Consider the following 13,206-nt stretch of genomic DNA (forward strand, 5'->3'; position numbering starts at 1 on the left):
TTTGAGACCAGCCTGGCCAACATGGTGAAACCCTGTCTCTACTAAAATACAAAAATTAGCCAGGCATGGTGGTGAGCACCTGTAATCCCAGCTACTCAGGAGGCTGAGGCAGGAGAATCGCTTGAACCTGGGAGGCAGAGGTTGTAGTGAGCCAAGATCCTGCCACTGCGCTCCAGCCTGGGCACAAGAGGGAAACTCCATCCCCCCTCAACACCCGCCAAAGAAAAGAGAATATTATGAACAAAATTGCAAGAAATCTTGTCAAAGTCAAGGTGCTAGCTACAACATTTCCTTCTTCTACCTTCTGTCTATTGCACTTACCTAGAACAGCACCTGATGTGTGGCCACATGCTCAATCACTATTTGTTGAGTGCCTGAATCTCCATATCAAGCAGATCCTAAAATGGCGGCAGGGCTGCTTTGCCCTGGTGTCTTGGCAACACATAAGTTGTGTGACTGCTGTGCTCATCTCAGAGGAGAGGAGACAGGGGCTGATGCGGCCTCACTAAGCGGATAATTATATCCTGCTCAAATGCTTCCAGTATGTCTTATGTCAACTGGGCAGCAAGCCCTTTGAAGGCAGTGACAGGACTTCCGTCTTCCAAACCCCCACTGCCTTGCATGGCACTCTAGTAGGAACTCCACAGGGCTGACAAAATGAGGATCCCAACTGTCAGCCTGGAGAAGAGCCCTCAAATCCACGCCCTCAGTGTGGCAGCCTTGGTCTTCGCGGGCTCCCCTTTCTTCCGTTAGTGTGCTGATGTGTTCTCCCCAGACTAGAAACCACAGGAGGACACTGACAGAGAAAAATCTCCTGTGAGCTGACTTCCTGTGAGCGGGAGCGGTTCCCAAGCCAATGATGTGTCTCCTGTTCCCCTTTGCCACTCTTGGATGTTGGCGAGTCTTTCTCGGCCAGAATGCCAGTGTTTATAAAGAGCTCAGGAGGCAGCTTGGAAAGGGAGTACCAAAATAAGAGATGAAGAGATGGGGCACTGCTTCCTCCGTGCCCCGGCCAGCAATATGAAGTCATCATCAAGGCTGGCCCCTTCTTCATACACGCTCTGGCACCTCCTCCCCATGGACCTTCCTCCTTTTTCTCTCTCATACACACAGACATACACACATAAGGACAGAAGCACAAGAATGAGAGATAAACTGTACATAGAAATCTATTATTAAGAGGCCCAAACGAGGCCAGGCGTGGTGGCTCACACCTGTAATCTCAGCACTATGGGAGGCCGAGGCGGGAGGATCACAAGGTCAGGCGTTCGAGACCAGCCTGGCCAACATGGCAAAACCCCATCTCTACTAAAAATACAAAAATTAGCCGGGCATGGTGGCATGAGGCTGTAATCCCTGCTACTCGGGAGGCTGAGGAGGGAGAATTGCTTGAACCCAGGAGGCGGAGGCTGCAGTGAGCTGAGATCGTGCCAAGGCACTCCAGCCTCGGTGACGAGAGCAAGACTCTGTCTCAAAAAAAAAAAAGCTACAAGGGAAAGAAAATAAAGGGAAGCGGCCGGGCGCGGTGGCTCAAGCCTGTAATCCCAGCACTTTGGGAGGCCGAGACGGGCGGATCACGAGGTCAGGAGATCGAGACCATCCTGGCTAACACGGTGAAACCCCGTCTCTACTAAAATACAAAAAACTAGCCGGGCGAGGTGGCGGCGCCTGTAGTCTCAGCTATTTGGGAGGCTGAGGCAGGAGAATGGTGTGAACCCGGGAGGCGGAGCTTGTAGTGAGCTGAGATCTGGCCACTGCACTCCAGCCTGGGCGACAGAGCGAGACTCCGTCTCAAAAAAAAAAAAAAAAAGAAAAGAAAGGGAAGCATGGCTAAAAGTATAAAGCAAATGAACACATATCCTTGCTGCTTCTCTACCCTACCCAGTACAAAGGGAATAGACGCAGGGCAAGTGCCAGCAGTGTCCAGGCTACATTTGGCCTCCCCAGTGATCAATACCCATTAATCATCCATGGGTACAGCCTCTGCCCAGCTGCATGCAGGCCATGTCCTTGGATATGGATGGCCCCTGCCAGGTGGCTCCTGGCCAGGTCTGCCTGCTCTAATTCCCACCCAGGGGAACCTAGATCTCTGGCTTCCATAGTTCTACTCTGGGAGTCATTACTTTGTTTGCTGACTGTGGGGGAGGGGCCTCCTGCCAAGCCCAGTGGAGCTTGAACCCAAAGGTCCCACCCGCCCCCTTCTGGGGTAGCACTCAAGCTCCTCCCCATTCTCGGGTGCAGGCTGGGAATGGGGAGGAGCTTGGCAGGCTGCCCAGCAAGGCCTCACAGACATACACTGGCTGCAGCCCAGCTCTCCAGGCCTTGGCCCCCCACCACCATCCCCTTGTAGCCCTGAGCCCTCCTCTTATGCCAACTTGCAGCTGCAGCTCTCCACCCTGCCCTGGCTGGGCACACTGCTGGTGTCTTCTCCTCAGGGGCTGGGCAACAGCTCAGCTGCAGCATCAATACATGTTGAAGAGGAAGTGACACCAGCTGGCACACCCTGTGTATACTTTCAAATCAGCCAATGGCTGCCAAGTCCTCAGGGCTGGGAGCTTCCTTGGGCCAGCGCCTTCTGCAGCAGAGGGCATCCACCCCGGATCAGCACTTATACTGCCTTCAAAACTCAATGGCAGCTTTTACCCAGGGTTTGGCAACAAATGTAAATAAATGGCTTCATCTCCGTTCCCCAAACCATTTTCCCCGCTACTGGCCTCTTGTTTTTCTTGCTCCTGGAAGTGGTAGAATCCAGTGGTTAAGCATACAGGTTCTTTTGTCAGAAGAATTCAGCACCTTCCGTATTTTGTGGACTTTTAGCAAACCATACAGTCACTCTGAACCTCAGCTTCTTCATCTAAGACGGAGTGCTATGAGCAGCACTTCATGGGTGGCTAGAGAGAGTACATATAAAGCCACAGGCAGCACTGGCATGTAGTGAATGCTCAATGAACAAGGCCATGCCTGCTATGTTATTGGTTCACCTCCCCATCTGAAAGTTGCCCCATGGTGTCAACAACTTTGAAATATCTTAGGTGCCCATCTCTGAGGACCCCCTTCTGGGTACTCCCTCAAGTTCAGCCACCTCCTGAAAAGCTGGTGCTGAGGCTGCAACTCTCATGGGCAGAAAGAACCGGCCCGCCCAGACCAAGTCCCAGGTGCTCCCGCTGTGGTGAGGAGCCTGACACCCAGCACCACCCCCACTGGGGCCTGTTGGGGCTTGAGCTGGCCACTCCCTGGGAGGGGATCCCCCCGCCCCACAGAGCTGTGGGGCAATCAGCAGGGCTCAACCTGTCCCTGCCCTGACAGGGTAGAACATGAAGTTGCCACTGTCACTCCTCTGCTCCCCAATACGAGTTCAGGAGCTGCTGTCTGCCTCTTCCTTTGCACCCACTCGCCTGTCCAGCGGAGACTAGACTGGCAACACAGGAAGACCCAGTCTCTACAAAAAATAAATAAAAAGTAGCCAGGTCTGGTGGTGTGCTCCTGTGGTACCAGCTATTTGGAAGGCTGAGGTGTAAGGATCACTTGAGCCTGAGAGGTAGAGGCTGCAATGAGTCATGATGGCACCTCCAGCTTCAGCGACAGCAAGACACTGACACACACACACACACAACAAGACACTGACACACACACACACACACACACACACACACACACCCTGGTTCCAAAGATCCCATGAAGTCAGGAATCTACCTCCCCATTTGCTATGGAGTTATTCCCTCTAAAATCCCAGTCCGAGCCCCAGACCCCTGGCTATTACCCTGTGAGAGGAAAGAAGAACAGGACAGGGCCCTCCCTCCACCTCAGGAAACCAACCTTCCTTCCCAAAGGCCCAAGGCTCTCCCCTCTGCCTCTTCCTTCCCAGGGAGGAGGAGCTCTCTGACCCTGGAGTTTCCCCATCACCTCAGGTCACCTGGTGGCTGCCACTGTTACTCCCAGATAGAGTCTTGCTCTTGGTCTGATGCTGATCCCAGAGAGTGGGCAGGAACAGGTATGCCTAGGAGGGTGGCAGAGATGCATAGATGGGTTGCCACGGATTTCCTAAGGCTCTGTAGGCTGTACTCTCACCCTGCTTTGCCAGGGTGGAGGTTCTGAGGAATGCACCACGTGTGGCAGTGTGCCCACTTGCCACCCTAAAGCAGTGGTATTAGGAGACAACATGCACAGAAAGCTGATGTGAGGGTGGCACCAAAGATCCGTGCCTGGACAGGAATCTCACACGGCAGCCACCCTGCAGCACCATTTATGCACTGTGAATGAGAGTCTGGCTGGTGGGCACCACACCAGGGACTCTGGAGCCCACAAGGTTCTGAGTGAGCCCAGCGTGGCCCTAGCAGGAAAGTAGGCTCTAAGGGGACCCACCCATGGGGCCACAAGGGCTTATCTCTAGCCATCTCATCTTTTGGTTTCCACAAACCCCTTGAAAGACAGCTGACCCTGCTTGCTCCTCCCAGCCACCTCTTCTATGAATGCTGCCTGAGTTCTTTCACTACAGCCTGTGAGCAGTGCAGCAGAGCAGGGAGCCCCTTCACCACAAGGGTGGGCTTCAGGGAGCTGTGAACCCCAAGAATGAGATGCCATTTCAGGAGAGAGGGAATCAGAGCTTTCATTTAATTTCAAAAGCTCTTTGCTACCAGCCCCCACTCCCCCCCGAAAAAAGTGAAGAACCATTTCTCTAAGGTGTGTTAGTCTGCAGACACAGGGAACTTTCAAAATTAGCCTTTGTCAGAAAAAAAAAATTATACCTCAGTTTGCAATAGTTATATAACCTTGACATGAAATATTTGGCAAATTCTTTCCACCTACATCAAAATTGTCATTTATATAGCTAATTAATATTTATTGAGCACCTACTATAAGTGAGGACTGTGCCAAACTTTTACATTCAATCAGTTAGTTAATGCTCACAACAGGGTGAGATATGAGTTATTATTGTGTTCCCATTTCAGAAGTGAGAAATTGGGGCACAGAGAGGTTCCAGGACTTACTAAGGTCACACAAGTGATAAGTCAGGACTAGGACTACAACCCAGATCTGCTGACTCCAGAACCCATATGGATATTCAACCTATAGTCAGAATTTCAACCGCATTTTGTCTCAAGTTATAGCCATCCACCTCTTCTGATAATTATTATAAGCCAATGTCTGTCCTTCCTTCGTTCCTTCCCTCCCTCCTTCCTACCTTTGCTTCCTTCCTTCACTCCTCTCCTCTCCCTTCCTTCCCTTTTCTTCTTTCCCTCGCTCACTTCCTCCTTTACCTTCCTTCCCTCTCCCTTCCTTCTTTCATTCATGAAACACATATTTCTTGTGCACTTGCTGCCTTCTAAGCATTGCTCAAGGTTAAGGAAACTGACAAGGCTGCTGCCTTCACAGAGCTTAGTTTATCAGGATCCTTTAAACTGTTCTTTCAGAGAATAATCATTCAGATCTACATTTTCTTATTTATTTATTTATTTATTTATTTATTTATTTTGAGACGGAGTCTTGTTCTGTTGCCCAGGCTGGAGTGCAGTGACGCGATCTCAGCTCACTGCAGCCTCCACCTCCCGGGTTCTAGCAATTCTCCTGCTTCAGCCTCCTGGGTAGCTGGGATTACGGGCACATGCCACCACGCCTGGCTAATTTTTGTATTTTTAGTAGAGACAGGGTTTTACCATGTTGGCCAGGCTGGTCTTGAACCCCTGACCTCAGGTGATCCGCCCGCCTTGGCCTCCCAAAATGCTAGGATTACAGGCATGAGCCACCTCGGCTGGCTTTATTTTATTTTATTTTATTTTATTTTATTTTATTTTATATTTTATTTTTATTTTATTGAGACAGTTGTCTCACTTTCTTGTTGCCCAAGGGGAAATGCAGTGCAGGATGATGGCTCACTGCAGCCCTCACCTCCTTGGCTTTCAGGTGATTCTTCTACCCTTAGCCGCCGGATAGCTGACACTATAGGCTGTGGGCACCGATGCTCAGCTAATTTTTGTATTTTTGTACAGGGACGAGTGTTCACCAAGTTGCCCAGGCTGGTCTCAAAAACTTTCTGGACTCGAAGTGCATCCACGCAACCTTGGCCTCCAAAGTGCTGGCCGATACATATTGAGCCGCCACCCATTTGCCTGCGCCCACGTTTCTTTTTTTTTTTTTTTTTTTTTTTTTTTTTTTTTGAAAGTGGGGGGGGGGGGGGGCAGGTTCTCATTCTGTTCGCCAGGCTGGGAGCTGCAAATGGCATGATCTCAGCCACTTGACCTCCGCCTTCCAGCGTTCAAGTGATTCTCTTGCTCAGCCTCGCTGAAGTAGCTGGCGGGATTCACAAGGCCGGCACCACCATTGCCCAAGCGTAATTAGTAGCAGAACAAGATTTTCACCATGTTGATTCAGAACTGCGTCTTCGCGCCCCCCGCGCCCCCCCCCCCCCCCCCCCCCCCCCCCCCCCCCCCCCCCCCCCCGCCCCCCCCCCCCCCCCCCCCCCCCCCCCCCCCCCCCCCGCCCCCCCCCCCCCCCCCCCCCCCCCCCCCCCCCCCCCCCCCCCGCCCCCCCCCCCCCCCCCCCCCCCCCCCCCCCCCCCCCCCCCCCCCCCCCCCCCCCCCCCCCGCCCCCCCCCCCCCCCCCCCCCCCCCCCCCCCCCCCCCCCCCCCCCCCCCCCCCCCCCCCCCTCCCCCGCCCCCCCCCCCCCACCCCCCCCCCCTCCCCCCGCCCCCCCCCCCCCCCCCCCCCCCCCCGCCCCCCCCCCCCCCCCGCCCCCCCCCCCCCCCCCCCCCCCCCCCCCCCCCCCCCCCCCCCCCCCCCCCCCCCCCCCCCCCCCCCCCCCCCCCCCGCCCCCCCCCCCCCCCCCCCCCCCCCCCCCCCCCCCCCCCCCCCCCCCCCCCCCCCCCGCCCCCCCCCCCCCCCCCCCCATCTCCGTGACCTTGTGATCTGGCCTGCTTCGGCCTCCCAAAGTGCTTAGGATTACAGGCGTGGGCCACTGCACCCCGGCCCCACATTTCTTTAGGCACTTTCACTCCCTTATCCTTGTTTCCAGCCAAAGGTAAGTGGCCCAGGGCGGCCAATTTGGCAGTTCTAGAAGTGCCCCAAGGCGCCACAGGCTAGAATCCTTGCCTGTTTTCAAAAAACTTAAATTCAACAGTTTGCTCCCTGTGAGTCCTCTGCACTTTGCTTCAGATTCCTATTAGGAAACCTCATTATGCTTGCCAGTTGAACAACTCACTTGACACCATTCCAACTCCCTCTTTCCCTTTCTTCTAACAAAGGCCTCCTTAATGCCAGGGAACAAGGCCTGCCTGCCTAACTCAGCGGTTTTATCATTCTCAGCCCCAGGACCAAAGAATATGGGAAATAGCAGGTACCGCAAAATGGTTTCTTGCTCTAAGCTGACTGTCTCAAAATCGTTTCAAAAGGATCCATTTCCAAGTTTTCCTTCCTGGATCTTTTCCCCCACTTTTTTCTGTTATCCTTTCAAAGGAAAAACAGCACCACACGATAGAGCAGGGACTAGAGTCGCCAAATTCCCTGCTTTAAGGCAACCTAAACAGTTTTTCTCGCTAGCTCCAGGCTCACCAGCTTTTGCTGGCCATCCAGAAGAGATGGCGTATTTTTGGAGAGTGCGCTGAATGCTTGGCCGCCTCCTAGGCACTTATATGACCATCCTGTCCCCAATGTAGTCAAGACAACGTTACATTAAAAGCAAGGGCCTCAAGGCACAAGACCACGGAAAGCAGGGAAGGAAAGGAAGACTTCAAGCTCTCCCGCCAAGGCACAAGTCTCCATTTCCCATATTTTAGTTCAAACTGTTGCCAAATTGCCCCAATCCTTATTTTAATTTTAATTTTAATTTTTTTTATTTTTTTTTGTTTGTTTTTTGAGATGGCAGTTTTAACTCTTGTTGCCCAGGACTGGAATTGCCAATCACAAATTCTGCAGCTGCGCTTCACGGCAAACCTCCCGCCTTCTCAGGTATCAAGCCGATTCTCCTGCCTCAGCCTCCCCAAATAGCTGCCGATTAACAGGGCATGCACCCACCACGCCAAGCTCAATTTTGTATTTTTAGTTAGGGATGGGGTTCTCCATGTTGGTCCAGCCTGCGCTCGAACTTCCTGACCTTCAGGTGGGATCCCACCTGGCCTTGGCCTCCAAAGCTGCCTGGCGCATATTACAGGCATGAGCCACAGCCCCAGCCTTATTTTTTTTTTTTTTTTTATTATTTATTTAATTTTTTTTTTTGAGACGGCAGTCTTGCCTCTGCTTTGCCCAGGCTGCGAGTTGACAGTGGACCGCTCTTTCAGCCTCCACTGCAAAGCTCCGCCCTCCGGCGTCACGCCTATTCTCCTGATTTCTCAAGCTTCCCGAGTAAGCTGGCCGAACTACAGGCGCCCGCCTCGTTTCGCTCCGGCTAGTTTTTTGTATTTTTAGTAGAGACGTGTCACCGTATTAGCCAGGATGCGTCTCGATTCTCCGACCTTGTAAATCCGGCCGTCTCGGGCCTCCCAAAGTGCTGGGTAGTTACAGGCCTTTGGCCACCGCGCCCGGCGCCTTATTTTATTTATTGATTGATTGATTGATTGAAACAGAGTCTTGCTCTGTCACCCAGACCGGAGTGCAGTGGCACAATCTCAGCTTACTGTAACCCCCACCTCCCAGGTTCAAGCCATTCTCCTGCCTCAGCCTCCTGAGTAGCTGGAATTACAGGCACACGCCACCACACCCGGCTAATTTTTGTATTTTTACTAGAGACAAGGTTTTACCATGTTGACCTGGCTTGTTTCAAACTCCTGAGCTCAGGTGATCCACCCACCTCGACCTCCAAAAGTGCTGGGATTACAGGTGTGAGCCACCATGCCTGGCCAATGTCCCCATATTTAGATTGCCTATCACCAACCGTTTGAGCCCCGGGTGCAAGGAGACATATCCCAGATTTTCCTGTGCTTCAGAATCTCCAAAAAGGCCAGGAACCGCGGCTCAAGCCTATAAACCAGGCACTTTGGGAGGCCAAAGTGGGCGGATCACCTGAGCTCAGGAGTTGGAGACCAGCTTAGCCAACATGGTGAAACCCTGTCTCTACTAAAAATTCAAAAATTAGCTGGGCATGGTGGTGCATGCCTGTAGTCTCAGCTACTTGGGAGGCTGAGGCAGGAGAATCACTTGAGCCTGGGAGGTGGAGGTTGCAATGAGCCAAGATCGCGCCTCTGCACTCCAGCCTGAGGGACAGAGCAAGACTATGTCCCCCCCCCAAAAAAAGTATAATCACCAAAAGAAATGGCCATGGTCCGAGTTCAAATCCTGACCTTCTCACTAACTCATAGTCATCTTGGGAAGCGATTTAATCTCTCTGGGTTCAGTTTTCCTTATGAAAATGAGGAGGGATGGGCCAAGGTGATTGCTAAATCTTTTCCAGTTCTAAGGCATTGTGGGAAAAAAACTTTTTAAAACTTTGTATGCTTCCCACACAAAATTTTAAGGCATTTCAACCTTTAGAAGAATTGTTTAACTCAATTACAGGTGAGGAAATGTGGGCAGAGGTTTGGTGACCTTCCCGAGGTGACCCAGGGCTCCTGCGCCTTTTTGCTAGACCAGAGTAACTCCCGACTAGCCGCAACAGCAGCTTCATGCCCAGAACCCCAACCTTCTTCTTCTAGCCTTGTATCCACCACCTTGGTGCTCAGTGACAAGAAAAAAGCCATGACAAAGGGCCTAACTCGGAGGTCATACCCATTACCATTCCGCAGGGGCCCAGGCCTTTTCCGAATTCCAAATGACTTCCCCCCAGGGCCAGGTCCCGGATTTAGGAGTAGGGGTGGTGCACTGGCGCGATGTGAACGCTGCTCAAAGGCCCCCGGTGGCCATGGGAACATGGGCCCAGCCTCCTGCGCTGCCATGGTAACAGGCTCCCCCGGCGGCCGGCGCCAGTGCCCATCAGAGCGTGCAGGTGGCGCCCTCTGGGGAGAGGGGCCGGGCGGGAGGTGCGGGTGCAAGGGTCGGGGCGGCGGCTGCGCGGCGGTTTCCGCCTGGTCCGCCACCTCCCGGGCCGCGGCTCCCACCTCGCCGGGCACCCCCCGCGCCTACCTGGAGTGAGTCAGGGCCAACGCACGGTCATCGCCCCCCGCGGGGCCGCTCTTCCTACAGTGTCCACTGACTCGTCCCCCTTGCCAGGCCAGCCCAGCGCCGTCCCTGGGGACCCGGAGTCTCGGGCGCAGAGCCTCGATCCGGCGCGGCGTCCCAGGAAATGCTGGGCCCCCGCCAAGCCCCGCCCCGCCCCGCCCGTGTTTACGGGAATTGTCCGCAGGGCGCCTCCGGGACTTCCCTGATGCCGGCCGTGCCCCCCGCCCCACCACCGCCACCGGCCCCCGGCCATTTGCAGCAACGCTGGACTCGATGCCACGACCACCCTGGCCTGTCGGGTCCCCCTCGCCACAACCGCTTGTCGGCCCAAGTTAGCCGTGGAGCCCAAGGGACTGTGCGGTCCTTCACCTTGGGAGACTCGGCCTCGCTGGACCTGGGCCACAGGGGGCGGCCTCACTAGCTGGAGTCTGGGCTGGCCCGGGTTGAAATCCTAGATCCACTCTCACCTAACTGGCTGTGTTACCTAGGACGAGTTCCTTAACCTGTCTGAGCCTTGAGTTTTTCATCTGTAAAGTGGGCATCAGAACACTAGAGACCTCACAAGGTTGTGGTGGGAAATGCAATGGTGGAGGCGCACACCTGCACATGGTCGGCTCTCAAGAATGGTAGTATTGTTTACAGAAGGAGGCAAGTGAGAGGAGGGCAGAGCCACACTCTGTGAAACCACTCACGTCTCCACCCGAGATAAATGCTGCTCACTGCTCCCTTACCATGCAGTGGGCGGGCGTGCTCAGAGAGTAAAACGAAACGGAGATCTGCAGGAGGGGTGAAAGATAGGGTTATAAATATCCCGCATTTATCAAGTGACCTTGGCTCCTCCCTCTCCTGCTCTTGCGTCCTGGTGCTCCTATCTTCCAGGAAAGCAACAGCAGCTTTCAGGGCGGTTACTGCAACAACCAGTTCTGAACTTGTAAGTGACTGAGCTGGCCTGAGCTGGCTGGTCAAGGGACTGCAGAAACCAGAGGCCAAGTGGCAGCCCGTTCCAAGGCCGGGCGGGACTGGCCTAAGTGTACATTGTCCTTCTGCAGCCTCTCCTCTCCGGGAATTGCTGCCTAGCTCCTCCAGAAAAAGAAAAAAGTGATTACTTTTGTTACGTCTCTATAAAAGTAAACACATATTTAGTACAAGAAAGTTAGACAACAGAAAAACACAATTAAAATAATATCACTCATAATTTCATTTTACCTACACATCAGCATCGGCTGTTCATTTTTTTTTTTTTTTTTTCGAGAGTCTTGCTCTGTCACCCAGGCTGGAGTGCAGTGGCTCTATCTTAGCTCACTGCAACCTCTGCCTCTCAGGTTCAAGCAATTCTCCTGCCTCAGCCTCCCAAGTAGCTGGGATTACAGGCGTCTGCCACCACGCCCGGCTAATTTTTGTATTTTTAATAGAGATGGGGTTTCACAATATTGGCTAGGCTGGTCTTGAACTCCTGACCTCGTGATCCGTCTGCCTACCTCCCAAAGTGCTGGGATTACAGGCGTGAGTCACCACATCCGGCCGGCAGCATTAATATTTTTAAAAACTTTTTTAAAATTGAGATTAATTTGCATGTAGTAAACTGCACAAGTCTTAGGTGTACTGGTGTTAATATTTTGGTGAATATCTTCCTGTGTGTTTCCTATGCATAAGTATACACTTACATCTTTTAGAAAAAAGATGATTCAGTACATACTTTTTTCTAACTTTTACTTAAGACAGCATTATTTTACGTTTTCTTTTTTTTTTTTTTTTTTGAGATGGAGTCTTGCTCTTGTTGCACAGGCTGGAGTGCAGTGGTGCGATTTCCCCTCACTGTAACCTCTGCCTCCCGGATTCAAGCGATTCTCCTGCCTCAGTCTCTCAAGCAGGTGGGATTACAGGCACTCACCACCACACCCAGATAATTTTTGTATTTTTAGTAGGGATGGAGTTTCACCATGTTGGCCAGGCTGGTCTCAAACTTCTGACCTCAAGTAATCTGCCTGCCTTGGACTCCCAAAGTGCTGGGATTACAGGTGTGAGCCACAGCACCCAGCCTTATCACATTTTTCTATAACATTAAAAATTCTTGCTCACGCCTGTAATCTCAGCTCTTTAGGAGGCCGAGGTGGGCAGATCAAAAGGTCAGGAGTTCAAGACCAACTTGGACCAACTCCAGCTCTACTAAAAATACATGGGGTATTTAGTAGAGACGGGGTGAAGCCCCGTCTCTACTAAAAATACAAAAATTAGCTGGGCGTGGTGGTGCCTGCCTGTAATCCCAGCTACTCAGGAGACTGAAGCAGGAGAATCGCTTGAACCCAGGAAGCAGAGGTTACAGTGAGCTGAGATCACACCACTGCACTCCAGCCTGGGCAACAGAGTGAGACTCCGTCTCAAAATAAACAAACAAACAAATAAATAAATAAATAAAAGAATTCTTGCATACTTTCATTTTTATATATTCTATCACACAAATGTAGCATACATTTTTAATCAAGTGGATATTTAAGTTGTTTCTAATTGTTTATTATCTTAAGTAATGTTGAGATGAGCATCCTTGTCAATAAATGTTTATGCACTTCCTGAATTATTTCCTTTTGCCCTTTATATTCTTCCTTCCTCCTTATAGTCATCCAATTAGTAGCAATACGTACTGTGGTTATAACTAAGGCCGTGAACTTGTGCAAACGACTTTTAAAATACTCTCAATCGTCTTATTAGCTCTGCCTTTCAAACAGTGCTGGCGTGGGGACACTCCTTGCTAAGGATATGGAAAGCACAGCTAAATTAGAGGTCTTGCCTAAGGTCACACAGCCCCTGCAAGCTGTGCCTTGCAAGAGGCTATGTTAAAAATCAGCACTTCAGGCAGGGCGCGGTGGCTCAAGCCTGTAATCCCAGCACTTTGGGAGGCCGAGACGGGCGGATCACGAGGTCAGAACATCGAAACCATCCTGGCTAACACAATGAAACCCCGTCTCTACTGAAAAATACAAAAAACTAGCCGGGCGAGGTGGTGGGCGCCTGTAGTCCCAGCTACTCGGGAGGCTGAGGCAGGAGAATGGCGTAAACCCGGGAGGCGGAGCTTGCAATGAGCTGAGATCCGGCCACTGCTCTCCAGCCTGGGCGACAGAGCGAGAC

General features: G+C 52.5%; 1 protein-coding gene across 1 annotated transcript in view; it reads right to left on the reverse strand.

Annotated features, from left to right (window-relative positions):
• SEMA4B (semaphorin 4B) overlaps positions 1-10,228 on the reverse strand; it is a 46,151-nt gene extending 35,923 nt beyond the window's left edge. Inside the window, exon 1 of the mRNA XM_017861218.1 lies at positions 10,048-10,228. The gene's annotated coding sequence lies outside the window, so the exon portion shown is untranslated. The remainder of the gene's footprint in view (positions 1-10,047) is intronic.
• Between the last annotated feature and the right edge of the window lie 2,978 nt (positions 10,229-13,206).

This window comes from Rhinopithecus bieti, unplaced genomic scaffold (assembly GCF_001698545.2).
Source record: "Rhinopithecus bieti isolate Rb0 unplaced genomic scaffold, ASM169854v2 scaffold_57534, whole genome shotgun sequence".
NCBI lineage: Eukaryota > Metazoa > Chordata > Mammalia > Primates > Cercopithecidae > Rhinopithecus > Rhinopithecus bieti.